The 21,117-nt window shown below is 39.5% G+C and overlaps 1 long non-coding RNA gene across 18 annotated transcripts in view; it reads left to right on the forward strand.

Annotated features, from left to right (window-relative positions):
* The window catches only part of LOC109489758, a 53,749-nt gene extending 38,181 nt beyond the window's left edge, over positions 1 to 15,568 (forward strand). For 5 of the 18 annotated variants that reach the window (XR_004627371.1, XR_004627379.1, XR_004627380.1 and 2 more), the window contains 2 exons: positions 9,692 to 14,278; positions 14,746 to 15,568. This is a non-coding gene — a long non-coding RNA (uncharacterized LOC109489758). Of the gene's footprint in view, positions 1 to 2,744; positions 2,908 to 9,691; positions 14,279 to 14,713 lie in introns of all 18 variants that reach the window. The other 13 variants (XR_004627378.1, XR_004627382.1, XR_004627383.1 and 10 more) reach the window with 13 other exon arrangements.
* The last annotated feature ends 5,549 nt before the right edge of the window (positions 15,569 to 21,117 follow it).

Raw genomic sequence — 21,117 nt, forward strand, 5'->3', positions numbered from 1 at the left:
TTTTTAATTTTTTAAATAATAATTTTTTATTATATTATGTCACCATACAATACATCCCCAGTCTTTGATGTAAAGTTCCATGATTCGTTACTTGCACGTAACACCCAGTGCACCATGCAATATGTGCCCTCCCCAATACCCATCACCAGCCTATCCCATTCTCCCACCCCCCTCAAATATCTTTTTTATGCAATTAAGAAAGGTTGCTTTATTTTTGAAAATCATTATGGAACAATTCATAATTTTAAAAGTGCATGCCCAGTTTTGGTTTTATTCATTCCTTAAAGTGACCCTATAAATTAGAGGCTGTATGGTCTTGACTTTAGAGTCAAGCAGTACTAGAAAGGAATCGTAGCTTCAACAATTTTTGGTTATGTGACCTGGTGCAGATAGTTTTACTTTCCTGAACTTTAGTTATCTTCATATAAAAATTAAGCTAATAGTATTTACCATGTATGACCATTACAGAAATTAGTTTATGATAAATGCTTAGCGTTCTATTGGACACCATTGCAGGTGTTCAATTTATTGGGAACAATTGTTGTTGTTTTAAGTTGGAGAGAGGTCAGTGATTCTGAGTTTATAGAATCTGAGACCCAAAGAGCAAAGTGGCTTACACTGTTTGAAGTGCACACTGTTACACCCTGTGTTCTAGAAGGCACCCGCTGAACACTGAGGAAGCTGGGCCCAGCCAACTCCATGGGCTGCCTGTATCATGGCATGGTTGACTTATTTTATGTATGCTGTCTCATTGTGATACTAGACCTTTAAAAGTGCTTGGACTTCTCATTTAACTTTAATTTTGCTGCCTAGGGATATTACAGAATCACTTGATATGATCACTTTTAATTTTCGTTTTATTTCAGAGCTAACCTAAAAAAATTTAGTAACAGATTGTTAGATAATGATTGATAATGCTTGGTTTATAATGAATTGTATTAAACTATAGCCTGCTGTACAATGATGACTGCCAAAACTTCATCACACTGCAGGGGTGGAAACTAGTTAGAGACTGCCCTGGGATTAGCCATCAAATCATCTGGAAACTGAGTAACTATCATGTGGCAGGGATTTATTTTTTTTGCAAAAAAAGTTTATGTTATTCTAACATTCTCTGAGATCAAATTTTAGGACTCTTAAGAACCTTGAAAAGGTGATAAATATTTGTGGTTCTTGCTTAGTCTCCATGGAGAGAAAGCATTATACAATCACAGATATATATGGAGAGAGGTGGTGTATTTTTTCCATTATATAAGCCATTGGTTTGGATCCATAAACATTTTAGGCTTCCTTTCCTGGATACCTAAATTCAAAAGGGACATGGTTTTGTCCACTCAGTTAGATGAAAAATTAAGAAGTTAGATTCTAATAGTTCCTGAATTTTGCCTCAGAGAAGTCAAATTTTTTATTTAGAGCAGCTTGTCTTGAAAGTGCTAGTAAGTGGAATAGCCTTTGTCTGATGTTTTCCTTTTCCCCTAAGGGATCTATTATTAACGACAAGAAAGAAACATGTTCAGTGTATTAATTAACTCATTTGTTCATATAACGAATATTTTTACATGCCTACTATGCAATGGTGTGATGGTACATCTCCTCTCTGGACCTAAAGCCCTTGGTTTTTGGCACTTAGTGATTTCTGGGTGTGTACCTTCCCCCGTGGCTGATTTCCTGCTTTTGATGTAATGTCATTGAACACAAAGTTGGAGAGAGGTGAGCAGAATTGGCTCAGCTGTCGCAAGCCCACCCCTGACCCTATCTGACCTTATGTGTCACATACCTTGGAGATACATATATGTAATATCAGTACCAGAAGAAAATGGAACAATTCAGCTAACTTTCCAGAAAAACCTAAATTGTTTAACTTATTTTTTATTCAGGCGATAAACTGAAATTCTAACCAACTAGAGTAATAAAAAAAACCCTGAATGTTTTAATTTAGTTCTGTGCTCTGTCTCCGTTCCCATGATCAACAAAGATTATCCCACGAGTAATCTGCCGTTGATCAGTAGAAACATAATTAGTTCATAATTTTCAACCATGTAATTGGATATTTGGAAATAAGATGGAAATGAAATTATGAATTTTCATCCATTAAACACAAACTGTTGACCAGTGTATACCTTTTGTGGTCATTGATTTAGAACTGTTATGGTATTGAAATGAGTGTCATCCCATCACTAAGATTCCTTCTTCACAAATATTGGTCAAAGTAGTCTACTAAAGTTAAAGGTTCAGGACTTTGTGTTCTGTTGCATGACTATGGCTTGCCTTTACTGGCAATTTGTTCATTATGTCATAAGGGAAATGAGTAACGGGGAGTTGATGGATCAGTATAATCTCATGTGCATTCTTGGAAAAAAAAATCAAGGGTAAAAGCCCTATGAATGACAGGTCAATAGCATTTCTATAACATTGTGTGTGTGTGTGTGTGTGTGTGTGTGTGTGTGTGTAGTTCCTTTCTGTATACTTTGAGACATTTAAACAATTTGTTGAACTCAATCGTATATAGATTTTGTTTCTTGAATTTTTTTCAGTAAATATATTAAAAGTATTTCCTCAGATAATAAAAAACTCTTTGGTACCCTCTTAATAGGTCCACAATAGTTCATATTTCGTGGGAAACATCATATTCCTAAACATTCTACAGTTTCAGACTTTCGGGTGGTTATTCACATTTTCCTTTTATTATGAAGGAGATGTCCTTGTCTAGAAATCTTTGGTCATGTGTCTGATTATCTCATTAGGTGAGATTCATGGTCAAGGATATGAACAGTTGGAGGACTTCGGAGACACAAAGTCCAGTTGTTGTGCAGTGACATGGTCCTGGCATACCCGGTGTGGGGAGCTTCCTTACAGCATCAGGAACTCTAATTCCTAAAACATCACTCTTTCGATGGATGAAACGTGGTATATCATCTTAATTTGTCTTGAGAGCCCCAGTGAGGTTGAACATTGCTGGTGTGTTTATTACTCATTTGCATTTCCTCTTCCATGAGTTATCTGCTCATATCCCTTGCTCATCTGTTGAACTTTATATTGGTTTGATTGGGTCCTGCATCTAGTGAGAGTATCTAATGTTGTGTCTCATATTTGATGCATATATCTTCCCCAGTTTACTTTTTAAATATTGGTTAGCATGTTCTTGTGATATATGGAAATGAAAGTGTTCATATTTTATTTATACTTTCCTTTTGCAATTTCTCCCATTGAATTTAAACTTAGCAAGTTGTTCTCCATTCAGATTGGATAAATATTTGTCAACTTTTTTTTTTGATTTTGTGATTTTTAGTTTTCTAAATATTTAAGTTTTTACTGTTTTATATTGACTTCAGTGTAAATTATATAAATATAATTTAAGGATTAATATCTAAGGAATCACCCTAACATCAATTGTAGAGACTGCTTCCATCTTCCACTAATTTGTGATGTTATGGCTTTCATGTATTTAATATTTATTTATAGCAAGGTCTGTTTCTGAAACATTGATTTTATTCCACCTTTTTGTTTAGTCTTGTGTCAGTACCATTCTTATTTAATTCTTATTACATTTTAATAGCTTCTAGTACTAGTTCCCTCATCATCACTCCCATTTTAAAACTAAGTGGCTAACTAGTTTATTTTTCCAAATTATTTTAAAATAGATTTTTAAAATCTATATTTGCAAACTGGTACAGCCACTCTGGAAAACAGTATGGAGCTTCCTCAAAAAGTTAAAAATAGTGCTACCCTATGACCTAGCAATTGCACTACTAGGGATTTATCCAAAGGATACAAACATGATGATTCAAAGGGGTACCTGCACCCCAATGTTTATAGCAGCAATGTCCACAATAGCCAAACTATGGAAAGAGCCCAGATGTCCATCAACAGATAAATGGATAGAGAAGATGTGGTGTGTGTGTGTGTGTGTGTGTGTATATATATATGTATATAAATATATAATGGAATATTACTCAGCCATCAAAAAGAAAGAAATCTTGCCGTTTGCAATGACATGGATGGAACTAGAAGGTATTATGCTAAGCAAAATAGGTCAGTCAGAGAAAGACAAATACCAAATGATTTCATTCATATGTGGAATCTAAGAAACAAAACAATGAATATAGGGGAAGGTAATGAAAAATAAAATAAGATGAAATTAGAGAGGGAGACAAACCATAAGAGATTCTTAACTCTAAGAAACAAACTGAGGGTGGCAGGAGGAGGAGGGTGGATGGGGAACAGGGTGACAGGCGTTAAGCAGAGCACATGATGGAATGAGCACTGGGTGTTATATGCAACTGATGAATCACCAAACTCTACCTCTGAAACTCATAATATATTATATGTTAATGAAATTGAATTTAAATAAAAGATTAAAAAATCGGGGTGCCTGGGTGGCACAGCGGTTAAGCGTCTGCCTTTGGCTCAGGGCGTGATCCCGGCGTTCTGGGATGGAGCCCCACATCAGGCCTCCGCTATGAGCCTGCTTCTTCCTCTCCCACTCCCCCTGCTTGTGTTCCCTCTCTCGCTGGCTGTCTCTATCTTCGTCGAATAAATAAATAAAATCTTAAAAAAAAATAAAATAAATAAAAGATTAAAAATAAAAACTACATTCGAAAAACTTTCTTTTTAAAAATTTTTTTTTAAATTATATTCCGAAAAACTTTCTGTTGGGATTTTGGTTACGGGTGTATTAAGCTTGTGTATTAATTTGGGAGGAATTGTCCTAGTAACATCATTTTAATATAAATGACAGCAAAATTATTTACGTTATAAAGTCAGTACAAAAGGAGAACAGGGTAGTGTGGACCAGCATCAGCAAATTAAACTTAGGTCAAGCCTCACTCACTTACGTTTACTGGCTGCGAAGTCTGGAACAAGCCAAATCTTAAAAATCTAAAGATTTTTCATCCTATTGTCTCATCTCTAACATGGGAGTAATATTTTCCCTGCTTACATCGTAGGGTTGTTGTGAGAACAGGGGAAGAGTAGGATTTTTAATGCCTTTTAGAATATTAAGATGTGTATATTTAAAAAATATGTAGATTGTTTTGATCCTTCTAAAGTAAAAATTCCTCTCATACAGACACGTCCAGACCAGAATCTGAACACTACAACTGATTTTCATCTCCTTGAGCTGGGAAACCTATAAAATAGGCTCACTCTCTACCTTGTCCTTTTAAAAATCGAATTGTTCATTTCTTTTTCCCACTACAGAGACAGCTCATTTACAAAGACCCAAACTTTTTTTTTTTAAAAGATTTTATTTATTTATTTGACAGAGAGAGAGACAGCCAGTGAGAGAGGGAACACAAGCAGGGGGAGTGGGAGAGGAAGAAGCAGGCTCCCAGTGGAGGAGCCTGATGTGGGACTCGATCCCAGCACTCTGGGATCATGCCCTGAGCCGAAGGCAGACGCTTAACAACAGAGCCACCCAGGCTCCCCTACAAAGACCCAAACTTTTTAATACTGAAAGGAACGCCTTTGAATTCTGTAAGTTGGAGGTGGGCAAGCCGATGGCTCCTGGCAGGAAAGCAGATCGTTTGTCTTGAGCTCATCTCCCTCCTTTAGGGGGCGTCCAGCCCTGATCACCCTGGGCTGTGTGGCTAGGCGCACAGAGCTCCGGCAGCCTTGCACTGCTGAAGTCTGAGCCGAGGCCGCCTTGCCCAAGGCATCTGGAGGGCTCCCCTCCCCAGCCTGTGGTTTAGGAAGCTTAGCTTCTTCCCCTCGAGTGATGACTTTCTGCTGTCATTTTCAAACTACCTACTACTGTTTATTTGGAATCTAAACATCTGGGAAGCTTAAATGACCAAATTTGTTGAGGGCACAGTCTGAGCTCTAATTTTATGTCCATGAGACACTTGACAAGTAAACATGTTGATAGCAGGATTTATGAAAATGTAACCTCTGCAGTAGAATTTCGGGCCAGGAAGATTTAGTTCAATCTTCCATGGCACCGTTTGTGATGGAATTTTAGTTCTGAAAGAGACAGAACGATCACTAGCTTAACCCTTTCAACTTGCAAAGAAGGAGCCTGAAGCAGAGAGATGGGAACTTTTCTATGCCTTGTAGCCAGTCAGTGGCAGAGCTGGGAACGGAAAAGAAACTAGCTTTCTCGATTGTCTCCACACGGCTCCAATATTGCAACATTCTGGATATGGTACCAACGCAATGGAAAATGTGCAAGAGTGTGCTGTACTATCTGGGAAGAGGAAAGTTATGCCCAGTGACAGAGTATCTTAAAAATACGTGGCTCACAAGGTCTTCAAACCCAGTCCTTAAACGTCTGAAAGAAGTAGAAACATTGTGAAAATCAAATTGGCACCTTGAAGAGTCTCTTCTTGGGTGTTAGATATCTCCTTTCTCATTTATAGGAAGATATTTAATAGGAATAAATGTGTTTTACTTAGGGGGAAATACTGGATCTGATCAAAACCCAGATTTCAAACATATGAATGTGGGATTTGATTACCTCCTCCGCTGGTCTGGTCAGTTCTGCAGACTGGTTATTGCTCGAAGTGGGGACAGAGATGATCTACCTCCCCGAAGCCCAATGGCTGGCTTTCTGGACTCTTCTTTGTCTTCTTTGTCCCTTCTGACTTAGCAACTGCAAGTTCCACTGTGTCCCCAACTGGAACTCTGCTTTTCATGGATTTAATTCCAACTTTTAAAAAGTTTTTTCAGCTTTGCTAATTTTGGACTCGGAATCTCTTTTGTTCATGCTATTCTTTCTCTTGGAATAGCCAACTCCTCGTTCTCACCAACAGCTTTAGATAGTGATGGTCCTTCCTGGTTCTCAGTTTCTGGGGGTCTCACCTCCATGTCACCTTGATTCTTGCACCTTTTGGTGTTATCTCCCTAAGATGAGTTTGAACTGTGGAAGGCTAGGGAATGTAAAATTTTCCTTGTGAGTAGCCCTGAGACTAGCGGGTGATCGCAAGGGGCATGAATGACCTGAAAAGGAAAAAATACAGCGGTGGGGAAGGGAGAGAATCAAGTTGAGAGGCTGCTTCTATTTCTTGTTACAGAACTCATTCCGGTCAGGTTTGACACAGCTCCCTTTATATTGATTCTTGAATTCTCATTACCACAAGTGAAATGACAGCCCCTGGGGTATTCTCATTTCCCAAATTTCTCTGGCTTTATTTCATGGTCTCTTTCCTCCGAATGACCTTGTTTCTCTTTGAGTCATGGTAACAATTATTTGCTTTTCATATGTGTTTTTTTTGCCCTCAAATAGTTTCAGGTATTTACTTTCAAGACCTACAAGGACTATTGTAAGAAAAACAAATGAGGCTGACAGGCTGTGGCTTGAGTAAAAAGTCTACCAGAGGCAAACTTGAAATGCCTCTCCTCTAAGCTTGTAATTCCCAATGACCTATCTCTATCATAACCAGTCATCTTGTATTATCATGATCTGTGCCTGTGTTTCTTTCTCTCATTAGTCTTTGAGCTCAGCTGTATTTATTTTTATGTGCCAAGAACCTAGCACAGTGTCTGATGTATAGCAAGTCCGCAATAAATGTGTGTAGGATATTAAAAAAAAAGTCATAGGTTTCTTAAAAAAAATCCAGTTCTGTAATAAGTGAGATCTCTCCCCAACTTTTTTCTCTTTCATTTTTTCTTTGATTTGTTTTCTTATAGTAACAGACAAAATGATGGTCTGGCTACCTCAGGCAACAAAATGGTGTCTTCTTTCTCTACCTCACAACCTCTGAGTTTCCCTTGAATCTCACCTCCGCTTGTAATGTTTGCTTTGTCTGTGTGGTTGTGAGCATCTGTCCTTTCTATTTAAGGTTGTGTGTCACCATTTGCTTCTATGGAAAAAAAAAAAGGTGATTCTTGCAGCAATGGTTTGCTGAAGCTGGTGAAATGGATTGGTTTTGTTGACAAATAGTCTCAGTGTGAATTGCTGACATTTCTCAGCCCTCTGCTGGATTGCACAACATTGTGCAACTTTATGTGGAAATAAATGAGTTTATTAGCAATGAGTTGTGTGTTTGTGGCCGTGTCCGTGTATGATAATAAACAACTTTTGTGGGTACTTACAGCAATAATGACACCACTCTTTTTCAGTTCACCCTTTACCATAAACTATGCCATTATTCATTTCAGTGGGAACATCTAACCTCAAAGAATGTTATGAGAGTAGCTTGTTGAAACAGAGTAATGGACAGTAGGCTCTGAGTAATCCTCCACTGGCAGGACTGTGTGATAGCTGAGCAGATGGTTTCTTCTCTGTTGGTGGTCTGTAATAGTTCTACTTGAAACCGTTCACATCTAACACAGCTTTGCCGCACTAGACCCAGGAATTTTCAGCGACGGAAAACAGTGTGGTGTTTTCTGGCGTCAGCTCCAGTCGCTTGTGCGGTGAGCCTGTGCCTCCAGGGCGTCCTTCCTGAGGCCATTCAGCTGACCCACAGTCTCTGCCCTCACACAGCACCCCGTCTCAGATCACAGAACCAGCCCCTGAAGGTGCTCATGACTTCAAGTAGCAGGAGCCCAGAAGCAAGCACAGGAGCAGACAGAGCTGAAGCTCAAGGAGGGTTGGAATAGTTGGGCTGTGTGGGGCTGCGGTGGAGTTAGCAAGGTTTGCAGAGAACACTTTGAGGGAGATATGCCTTGAACTCATGAATAGAAGTATTAGAAGTTATGGTCCACAAAAAGGGGTAGAGAGTATGTTCTAGTTTGCCTGGGTAGGGTCATACGGGAAGTTAAGGAGGAAGGAGCCATGAGCTGCGGGAGATGGAAGGGAAATGAAACCATGAGATAAGCAGGCCGGCTAAAATTCCCTCAGGAAAAAAAAATGTGATTACAATCGGTCTGAAACAGCCAAGACTTTTAGGTAAGACACTAAGACAGAAGCAAGATCCGGGCTCACTTCAACAAACATTCATTGTGCGTTCGCAGAGCACTGGGCTAGGTGGAGGACGAAGGGGGTGGGAAGCGGTCCTGCCCTGAGTCAGAGACGAGCTGTCCATGGATTGCTTCAATATGCTGGGCTTCGGTCTGGGCCAGAGGTGTGCCCAGGGCGCTGTGGAAGCACAGAGGGATAGGACCCAGTTTGACCTGGAGACAGGGGAGGAGGGAACAGTGAGGGGGAGCACAGGTGAGTGTTAGAGGCAGAAGACTGATTCCCATCAGGAGGTCTGTGTGTGGTGGGGAGCGGTGAGGGGGCAGGAAAGGTTCTTACAGGCGGAGGGACTAGTTCGAAGACAGGCCATGAGGACACAAGAAGCCACATGCTATTTGCTCATGCTGCTTTTGCTATGTTTGAGCCACTGGATTCTCAAGTCTGAGTGGAGCTGGGTGGGTGATGGGGGGACACAACGGGGACTGGGGCAGGAGCCGTGTTTCCATCATGGGAGCTTATCCTGTGGGTACTGAGAGCCTGTGGGGGGCTTGCAGGCGACACTAGCATGGGGGACTTCAGAACAATCGTTCTGGCAGTAGTGGAAGGAGGGAGAGGAGGCGGGCGATGCTCTCGGCGTTCAGAGACTGCTTAGATGAGGGGCTCTGTGGACTTGGCCAGGGCACAGCAGGGACAAAGGAAAGGACTGATGGCTCTAGAAGCGTGGTTCATTCCAAATTCTGAGGGTGCTGGAATTGTTAGGACACGGAGGAATAGGGAGAGGAAGAGGTCAGGGGGGACAGTGAGATCTCTGGCTTTGACGGCTGGGTTCATGGCGCTGCCTCGGACTTCCCTCAGGTGTGGCCGGCTGAGGCGAGGGGCCTCGGTGGCATCCGTTCTCCGAGACGACCTGAGATGAATGTCCTTCCTTCCACCCACTAGCGGCTGGATTGTCAGAGGCCTGGCAGCTCCACTCTCCTGGCTCCCTCCACCGCCGGGAGGCCGGGGATGCCGGCAGGCAGGTGAGTGGCTCTCAGGCTGTTCTTTGTCGTCTGCAGGTGATGGAAGTGACGCCAGGCCTGGCCAGCGCCGTGAGGGCTGCTCTGGAGAGAGAGGCCAAGCACCCCGGAGCGCTGGGCTCCTGGTGGGTGGCATGGTTCCTGCCATGGCTCCCTGTCCTTCTCTCTGCTCAGCCTTTTTTCCAGAAAGTGGGGCCATGGGGGGCTCTCTCTGTGAATGCGAATAGAGCAGACGCTCTGAACCAGCAGAGACGACTCAGCATTTCTGAGGGTTTGTTTGTACGTTTAACTCTGAGTCAACATTATTCTAACACCGTTTAGTTCACTTAACATTTACCGTGGATAGTAGGTGGTACAGGGGCGTGGAGCCGGGAGGGGCCTTCGTGCCAGCAGGATCCCCTCCTGCAGCTCTAGGAAAGCCACGAGGAGATTTTTTTTTCCCCTCCTGGCAACTTTTTTTCTTTTTTTTACAGTTGAGAAATTTAAGCAGATTTAAATGTTTTCTATTAAAAAAAAAGGAAAGAATAAGAAGGCCACAGTGGAATCTCCAAAGGAGACACTGGTTGCATTTCTCTATATGTGAAAGTCAGAACGAGGCTAAGAAAAGGATGTCTTCCCCCACCCCCCCATCCCCAGCCCCCCTTGCTATAAGCCACCAAGGCTCGGGGCCCACAGATGGGGAAAAAAACAGATACATTAGAGAAAAGTTCCTTAAAGTGACCTGTGACTAACACTGTTTCCTGCTGGTAAGCGTAAAGAGACAGAGCCCGCTTGAGCCAGCCTTGGTTCTTCCAGAAGAGTCAGAAGGTTTCACATGCATTTTTTAACATTGGAAAAACCAGTCAGGAGAAAAAAAAACATAAGTTCTCCCCCCTCTTCTTTTAATATCGTTTTCAGTAGCACAATGCATTTAAAGTAAGGCATAGTTTCCTCAGAGTAATATGGCCTCAGGACATGATTTAGATGGAAAATTTAAGTAAGATTAATGCAATTTATTATCCAACAGGATATCCCTACAAGCCACACTATTTGGCTGAATTTTAGATTCCCAATCTAATATTTCAGATGAGATTTCCAGATGGGTGTCTTATTCCTCTATTAGTTTAGTCAGGGTGATATAGAGTTTGTAAAACAGGAGAGGTTAAACGAGTTTTAACACTTGATTAATCATTGAAATTACTTTGTTACTGTTTGAATTCATTGACTTTTGTTTATTAAGTAACTCCCTAAAACCCAAAGCCAACACAAACGAGAGGCACATTTCCAGCTTTGCTAATTTATTTGATGACTTCTTCAAAGGAAAAAAAAAAATTTAAAGTAGTAACTTGATGGTTACGTTGAAGGGCTGCTCAATGCTTGCTCCTTGCCTTGAGAGAAAGTGTGGGCTTGTAAGGCTGAGGGCAACACACACACACACACACACACCCTGAACCCATACCCATATTCTAATTTCCTGGAACATTTCTGGACAGATAAATCTTTGAAAAGAAATTAGATGAATAATTATCAGAGCTTTTGCTATGTCCATCAAGAAACAGATGGATAGCACAGCAACTGTCCAAGGTGACAAACCACATATATATTCTAGCATTTTATAAACCGCTGGCAAGTCTATTAAGGGAGGTGAATTCCAGCACCCAGTGAGGCTCCCTGAATGGAGGGGTGCACTTTGGGGAAAGCACCATCGACAACTAAGCATGTTCGTGCTCCCGGCAGGACTCCGCTCTTAGCGGCGGAGTGAAGGGGAGGGGCTAATTCAGAAAGTGGACAAAGCTCCAAACCAGAACTCCTTTTCGGGATATGAAAATTTCCTGAAGTCTGCGTTTGGTAAATTGATTACAATCTCTTTTCAGAGACCTATCAGGAGCAAACTAGAGAGTTGCAGACATAAATTTGAATTCCAGAGCCTCCGACTAACCCAACTCATAAATGAATTCCTAAATGCTGACTGAGCCAGAAGACCCAGCTTTGGAAAACCACTTGGCAGGAATCATTAGTTTCAAAATGAGATGAACTGCTCTATTTAGCCCTCATTCAAAACTTTACAGAAATGCCAGATTTCCATAAACACAGGTTTCCTTGAATTTCCAGGGCTTTGATTAACTGGTAGATGAGGGTGTCTCACAAATACAGATTTGTATGTAATATTCAGCTTGGACGAGACTGGGACTTGGAAACCAACACAAAGTGTTCCCTCTCCTCCCTAAGATGTTAACTCTTCCCTTGTTTTTCAGAAAGTGCTTTTTGTTACATGAAGTTTGGAGAATTAAAAATTAGTCTATGGTTTAAAAACATGGCTATAGATCATATTCTTGTCATTTATGTCATCGTTTCTTAAGCTTTTCATGACTGATTGACAGCCCACTGATTTATAGTGTGTCTTTAATGCCCCAAAGGAATGAGAGAATTAAAAAATACACTTCTGTCTCTGCTGAAAAAGTCATAAAGTTGTGGCTTTCTACTAAGTAAAGAGATCGCTTGCAAAGAGATTTTTTTTTTGTTTTAATATGTTTTCATTTTTCCTTTTATGGCCGTTTTTCTGCATTGATACTGGCACATTAGGCAAGGGACCCAAATTGGTGCAACATAGATCCACAGAGTTAAACTTTTTGATGGTGGCCTGCCGCCACCTCCGCCTTTTTTTTTTTTTTTTTTTTGGCTTCCATAGTCAAGTCAATAAAAACAAAATAAATTTGGAGGGTAAATAGCCAATTTTCTGTATTCTGAAAAGCTGTTTCCTTCCAAGGGAGTGAGTTTGAAGCCCAGAATGGATTTGAGTTAAGACATGGATTCCATTGCCTCTGTGGGCTTGTCCCATATTTCCTTCAATGCCTGTGGATTGTCCGTAGGATTTTAGACATCAGAGATGATGCAAAAAGAAGCACTAGTTAAGCTAGTTAGGCTACCACAACCAGGTAGGATTTTTTGTCTCCAAAGAGCAGGGTTATAAAGGCTAGATTTAGGCTTACCGTATAATAGGGTAAAAACACCACAGTTGCCAACAGTGTTGGCTTCACTTTTAACCTATTTCTGGGTAGTAGAAATTCAGATGCTTGTCCCAATGGATTGATTCTTACCGGTGGTTCTCCAGAAGTTCAGCTGCTAGTTATAAAGGAGGGAACTAGAAGTCATCCTTCGGCAGGGTCTCCTCTCAGTGAGGTTGTGTTCTGGGCTGTAGGGGAGCACGAGCGTCCCCAAAGTCAGAATGACATGGATCCAGCCTGGGATTGACAGAACCGCAGTCTCTGTAGTGGTTTTTCCAAGCAGGACAGTTTCAAGACTTTCATCAGAGATTTGTCATGATAATTCCACTCGCTCACGGTCTGACTGAGGCTTTGCCTGCAGTACCTGGTAAGCAGACAAGATATAGCACATCCTATAGATGGATACCTGTTATCTTCCGAGTCCTGCCCCCATCCTCCTCTTCCTCACCATACCATCATCACCAACACCACGACCACCACCATCATTATGACCATGATTTCCTGCCCTTAGGGACCCACTTAGGTTACTGAAGGCAAAACACAATTTGGCTGATTTCACTAGTTTCTTCTTCTTTTCCTTCTCCTTTTTTTTTCTTTCCCTTTTCCTTCTTTTTCAAGAACCCAAACCAAGAATATAAGAGTTCAAGAACAGTCCCTACTGAAGCCCACACAAACATCTGCGTGCCGGGGTTCGGCCGTGGTGGGAGCCAAGCTAATTGGCAAGTAGCCTGGATCTGCTACCTCGGGGGACTTCCGGGCTTGGTCCTTGAGCCTCCTGCTCAGTAGTGCATGGGTTCCGAGACATTCCCTTCCTTCATCTGACAGGATGAGATGCCTTAGAACTGAGGGTTTTGTGAAAGAACAGAAAAAGTACGAGGACACTGGGTGGAGAGGGGAAGAAGATAGAGAATGATAAGAAGACAGTGGAATTCAGTCAATGGTAAGTCTGCATTTCCATCTCTCACTAGGGCAAGATTCATGTAATCACAGGAACGAGAGGCTCTGCCGCAGAGATCTTGGGTCCTGTGTAGCGTGCTCCTGCAAAGGGGTGAATTGCTACATGGACGCACTTTTTTTGTGACTTGATTGTTTTTCTTTGTAGTCTAGGATGCCTATACCATTCGACCCCTTCCTTTCTGTTAGAGTGCTTTGTCAGCTGCTGCCTTCCAGCTACTCAAGGATGGCCATCTGCCGCCATCCCTGCTCTAGGGACTGGCTTACGAAGGTATCACGTTCCTGCCCTGCAGGGAATGCTTAGTGGTTCTCCTCTACCTTCATTCATTCATTGAAAATTCTTTTGTTGTTTCTGCTACAAGGTTTCTGTGTTCTAGGCACTGTACTAGGCACCAGGAATCCATGGAATTTCAATCTGCAGAGGAGACTGACATTCATCAAGTCATCCTAAAGACATATATATTGCAAATGAGGCAAATTCTATGAAGGTAAAGCCCGTAGCACAGCACATCACCATGCATCTAGCCTGGTCAGGAAGGTCTGGGATGTGACCATGGAGCTGAGTGTGCAGTTTGGGCAGGAATTAACTAGCTTCAGGGGAGAGCATAGAAGGTTCTGGTTAGAGAATCAGCTTGTGCAAAAGCATGTGCTCTCTCAGCCAAAACCATACTGTGGTCTGTGTGTGGAGGCGCAATGAGGGTGGCCAGGTTCCTTTTCATCAGTCTGAGTTGAAATTTGTCACCTGTATCTTGGAATCAGTTCTGCCACCTGTGCTCCAAGTCTCCTGTGACTTCTTGGAGCCCTTTATGTTCTGGATCGAATCTGTCAGTATGCTCCATTCTAAAAGAAAATCAGTAGAAGGCATAGGGTAGAGACACACAAAAAGCTAGCAAGCACATCTTTGTCTTTTTTTTTTTTTTGAGTCAGGGGAGAATAAATCTCTTGCTTCCTTCAGACAAGGAACGCGCACCATCACCGCTGCTACCAGCCTTCCCGGCTATCATTTCCAACCTGATCAATGTGGAACATTCAGTTGAGTTTGTTTTGGGGGCATTTCCACTTTAAACGAGAACGGCCTCTTTAAGAAGTGACAACTTTCTCCACTACAGAGCCAACCAGGTTCCATGTTCTTTGTTTCCATTCTTGGACTTTCAGATTTGACTTATTTTATCGTATATGTCACGACAGCTTCAGTTCTTCTCAAGTTTGGATTCTCCAGCCCAGAGCACACCTCATGCAGCCTTCAGGAACATTTCTTCCACTTGAATGCATTGCCTTCAACCCCTTTGTCCCTGGAGGCAATTCTGAAAATAGCGCCCTACCTGGTCCATCTCCAGTGACGTCTGGACACCCGTCTCTAGCTATAATGGCCCTCAAATCACTATGTTATGAAAAGCAGCTGTTTTGTCAACTATTCTTAATGAGTTTATTTGTTGTTGTTCTGGTTTTAAAAACAGCACATGCAGGGTTTAGAAAATTAAAAATATGGAGGTAAGAAACATAAATATGAACGAAATCCATACATGGAGAAATGACCAGTATAAATATTTTTGTGTGTTTTCCTCAAATGTATAGTTATATATTATATATTCATATACATAGACATAATACCTATTTTTATCCTGTATTTTTCCTTTAACATGTGTCATAAGCATTTCCCATGTTAGTAAAATTGTTGGTAAATATTATTTTTAATGGTTACTAATATTATTCCAGTTTACCTAATATGTCTGGTTTCATTTGTCATTTTGGGTACAATAAATGTTTTTGTGTTAAAATCCATGTGTTGGTTTTGATTGATTTCCTTAAGGTAGAATTCAAGAAGAGGAATTATTTACTTGTCCCTTTATTCATCATTTATTGCTTTCTTCTTTTATATTCATGTTCTCAGTTCTGTAATTCAAACACACATACATATATGTAATCCCTGTCTCCAAGGAGATTCAGCCTTGTGCTAGAATGAAAGACAGGAACATTTTAAAGGGCTTGATACAGATTTTCAAGTTGCTTTCCAGAAATATGCATCAATTCACTCTTCTAAGTTATTCTTCTAGTTATTCTTCTAGTATCCCTTCCTTTTGAGAACTTGCTCTCCCTGACACCTTGTGATTCACCTGGGATTGCCAGTCTACGTTGCCATCTCCTTCACCAGGGACAGTCAGCTAGAGTACTTCCTCCCTGGCTTGCCCAAATAGAAACAATAACACAGCAGTCCATGCTAGGTCAATATGGTAGCCAGACTGGGCTAGCACAGGTGTTTTTTTTGTTTTGTTTTGTTTTGTTTTGTTTTAATAATTAGGGGAGTTTCTCTTTCTTTCATTCAAAATTGTGAGCTATGAAGAGAACCAGGTATGCTGGAAACGCTGTTGTTCCTATTTTCTAGGATGTGAAGACCACCTGTCTGGGAACTTGTCCGCTGCGTGGAAACAGACTGACGGATGGTGAAGGGAGAGCTGAATTCTGACTTCTAGGCAGGGACACCTGTAACTGCAAAGCAGCAGCCACTACTTCTGTATTTTCCACTTAGATGAGCCAACACATCAACTTCTTTTCCTTCCCTCCTGACTCCTTGTCTTTTCCCCCTCTATGTTTTCTTTTTTGTTAAGTTAGTTTGAATTGAGTTTCTAACACTAGCAGAGAATCCTGACTGTATCTTTATCGTCATTGTTACCACCTTAGAAAATGCTCTGAACGTAAAAAAAAAAAAAATTCCTGTGCTGACAAGAAAAATTGCACATCGTAGTTTGACATCCGTACACACATTTGAGCTTGAGCGCGAGGGTATTTGTTTTTTCATTTGTGAATACGTATTCGTATTTTGGCTCAATTATCTATGAAGCTCTTAGTTTTAAAAATATTTGCTTAAGGGGTACCTGGCTGGCTCAGTCAGTAGAGCATTCGATTCTTGATCTCGGGGTTGTGAGTTTGAGCCCCACATTGGGTGCAGAGATTACTTAAAAATAAAATTTAAAAAACTTTACTTAAGTTTATTTCATACTTCAGATATATAGGATAAGCGTTTGTGGAAATACTTTCCTCACATAGGTATTTGTTTAAATCAAGAGCTTTCGTCTAGAAAAATTTCCTCTTTTTTGGGTAAAATGTTACTTATTTTTTAATAAAAATTTAAATGTCTTGTGAATTTTAATTATTTTTCTTTGCAAGTTTTCCCACTGTTTTTACATTAAGGGTTTTCTTCTTCATAGAATTTTGGTGTTTTCACATATAAACATTCAGAACTTATTTTAGTGTGCTGATTTTAATTCAGTTTTCATGTTGATTTTTTTCCTCCCTTATTAGTATTTTTTTCTATGTCACTGTTGAATAATCAGTTAATTTCCAATTGATTTATAATGCCTTTGAAAAAAATTATATGCTATGTTCATATAAACCTAAGAACACATGGTAATTTTTGGGGGGAGGTTTATGATATATATAAGGCTATTTCTAACTCTCTGTGTGTAATAGGATTTTTATTCTATTTTCGGTCTTCAGCCACAGAGATACAGGCAGCCATCATTTTCCCTAGCATCATTTCCAGTTATACTGGAAGTAAAATATTTCATTTCTTAATTATTACAGAATTCCATATTGATATCTATCATCTGTTGAGTTTTCTCATGTCCTAGGCACTCTGCTAAATTTTAATCCTTATCACAACTCTGTGTAGTGGATACTGTTGTCCACTGTCACAGAAATGAGTTTATTATCATTTTTATAATGTTTAAATACTTTTTAAAATTTCCAGTTTTAATTTCTAATATAGTAAATATTGTTAAATAAAACTAGCAGAAGCAAAAGCTCTGGGGATTCTCAGTAACTTTTAAGAGCATAAAAGGGTCCTGAGATGAAGAAGATTGACAACTGCTGATCTAGCTCATAGTAGGCTCCATTTAATTACTAGGGATCATATATTTTTTAAAAATTAAATTAAAAAAAATTTTAAGTAAGCTGTATGCCCAATGTGGGGCTTGAACTCATGACCCCGAGATCAAGAATCACATGCTCTACTGACTGAGTCTGCTGGGCACCCATATTAGCCATTAATATTATTAATTTTGAATCTTTATTTAAGTATAATTGCTGTATAATGAACTGCACATACAACGTATAATTTGATGAGTTTGACATAAGAATACTCCCATGAAACTACCACCATAACTGAGATAATGAACATCTCCATCACTCCCAGAATGCTTTGGAATTCATCCCTTCCTCCCCAGGATCCCGGTTACCAGAAGACCCACTGGTCTGCTTTCTGTCCTTACAGAGTGATTGGCATTTTCTAGAGCTTTACATAAATGGAATCATAGAGTACGCACTCTTCTGTGACTGGCTTTTTTCAACTCAGCATAAATTATCTTGAGCTTTATCCATTCATATTGTTGTGAATATCAAGAGTTAGTTGCCTTTCGTTGCTGAGTAGAAGTCTATGGTATGGCTATACCACAGTGTATGTATCCATTCAACTGTTAATAGGCATTTCAGTTGTTTCCAGTTTTGGGCTATTACAAATAAAAGTACTGTGAACGTTCATGAACAAGTCTTCACGTGGGTATGTTTTTGTTTCTCTTAGATAAATGCCTAGGAGTAATGGCTGGGTAATGAAATGTTTAACTATTTAAGGAACTGCCAAAATGTTTTCCAAAGGGATTATACAATTTTGCTTTCCTTAGTTCCCATCAGCAGGGTATGAAAGTTTCAGTTCCTCCACTTGCTAACACTTGGTATGGTGAGTTAAAAAATTTTTAGAGTTATTTTAGTGGGTGTGTAGTTGTTTCTCATTGTGATTTTAATTTGCATTTTCATATGTTTATTGGCCATTCATATCTTCCTTAATGTTGTATCTTTTTCAAATCTTTTTCCTATTTAAAAAACTGGGTTGTTTGTATTTTTATTATTGAGTTTAAAGAGTTCTTTACATAGTTTAGATACCAGTCCTTTATTGGATATAAGGTTTACAAATCTTGTCTCCCGTTCTGTGGTTGCTTTATATTTTCTTAACAGTGTCTTTTGAAAAACAATAGTTTTTCATTTGGGAGAAGCCCAACTTATTATATATGTTGTAAATTATAGATATAAATTGTAGGTATCTATTATTACAGATGATGTAAATTTTTTATGCTTATTTTAAAAATCTTTGCCAAATCTAAGGTCATCATGATTTTCTCCTTTGTTTTCTGGAAGTTTTATAGTTTGGACTTTTATATCTAGTTCTCTTACTCATTTTGAGTTAATTTTTATAATTATGTGACAATAGACCGTCTATATATATTTTGAACTCTCTTTTTGATCTGTTTGTTGATACAAATACCATACTCTCTTGATTACTATAGATTTATATTTAGTCTAAAAATAAGGTTGTGTAGGGGCGCCCGGGTGCCTCAGCCGGTTAAGCATCTGCCATCAGCTCAGGTCATCATCCCAGGGTCCTGGGATCGAGCCCCATGTCAGGCTCCTTGCTCAGCGGAGAGCCTGCTTCTCTCCTGCCTGCCACTCCCCCCGCTTGTGCTTGCTCTCTCCCTCCCCCTCTCCCTCTGTCAAATAAATAAATAAAAACTTAAAAAAAAATAAGGTAGTGTAAATATTCCGATTTTGCTCTTTTTGTTTCAAAACTTTTTAGTTAAAAGGTGAAAGATTTATATGATCTGAAGAGTAACCAGAGTATTATTCTATATCCTTTGAATTCCCATATGAATTTCAGAATCAGCTTATCAATTTGTATGTAATGGCTTACTGGGAGTTTGATTGTGATTATGTTGTATCTAGTCATAAATTTAGAAAGAATTTACACCCTAAAATTATTTTCTTGTTTGCTAGTATTTGCCAGTGAATATTCTCATTATTTTATAGGATCTATAGTGATGTCTCCTGTCTGATTTCTTTTTTCTTTTCTTTTCTTTTTTTTTAAAGATTTTATTTATTTATTCAGCAGAGATAGAGACAGCCAGCGAGAGAGGGAACACAAGCAGGGGGAGTGGGAGAGGAAGAAGCAGGCTCACAGCAGAAGAGCCTGATGTGGGGCTTGATCCCATAAGGACGGGATCACGCCCTGAGCCGAAGGCAGACGCTTAACCGCTGTGCCACCCAGGCGCCCCTCCTGTCTGGTTTCTAATATTGATTTATATTTCCTCACTTTTTTTCCTGGATGTTTATCAAATTTGTTTATCTTCTCAAAGAACATACTTTTGGTTTAATAAATTTTATATTATTTTCTATCTTCTGTTCCATTGATTTCTGCTCTTTTGTTATTATTGTTATTAATTTGCATTAGTTGTTCTTTTCCTTGTCCCTGAAGGTGGGTATTAGGATAGTTGATTTGAGACTTTTCTTTCTTTCTAGTACAAGCACTTAGCACCATACATTTTATTATTCTAGCTGTCCCCTACAAATTTTGATATGTCTTGTTTTCATTTTTGTTGCGCTGAAAATACTTCCAAATTTTCTGTTGATGCCTTCTTTGACTCATGGGTTATTTAAAAGTGCATGGTTTAGTTTCCAAATTTGGGAAGATTTTGCGAAGTTCTTTTTGTTACCCTTATTTAATTTAATTTTGTTATGCTCAGAGATCATTTCTTTTATAATTTATATATTTTAAAACGTCTTATGGCTTAGAATATGGTTGATCTTAGTAAATATTCTGGGTGCACTTGGAAATTGTGTTTTGCTGTTGCTAGGTAGAATGTTTTATAAATGCCAATTCAGTAAAATTGTTTGATAATGTTGTTTGTCTTCTAAATCCTAATTAATTTTTCTTTTTGTGCATGTACTTGTTCATCGTTTATTGAAAGAGGTGTTGAAATATCGGATGGTATTTGTGGATTCACCTATTTCTCCTTTCACTTCTCTGAGTTTTTGCTTCATACAAAACATTTGGGATTGATATGTATTCCTGATAAAGAAACTGCTTTCTTATTATGAAACAACCCTCTTTTCCTCTTATAATATTACTTATCAGCAATCTATGTTGTCTGATATTGATATAGTCACTTCTGTTTTCTTTGATTAATACTAGAATGACAAATCTTTTTCTATCCTTTTACTTTCAAACTATTTGTGTCTGTATGTTTAAATTTTGTTTCTTGTACTTAGCGAGTAATTTTCTTTCTTTTCAAAAAGTTTTGTGTTTGTTTTCCAATCTGGTAACCTCTGCCTTTCCTTGTTGCATTTAGCTCATTTACATTTAATATGATTATTGATATGATTGCTGTTTATTTTCTGTTTGTCCCATCTGCTTCTCCTCTTTTCTGTTTTATTTTGGATTAGTTGCATATTTTTCTCCTCTTTCTTATTTTGGATTAGTTGCATGTTTTTTTATGATTTCATT

The sequence above is a fragment of the Ailuropoda melanoleuca genome, chromosome 8 (assembly GCF_002007445.2).
Source record: "Ailuropoda melanoleuca isolate Jingjing chromosome 8, ASM200744v2, whole genome shotgun sequence".
Classification (NCBI taxonomy): domain Eukaryota; kingdom Metazoa; phylum Chordata; class Mammalia; order Carnivora; family Ursidae; genus Ailuropoda; species Ailuropoda melanoleuca.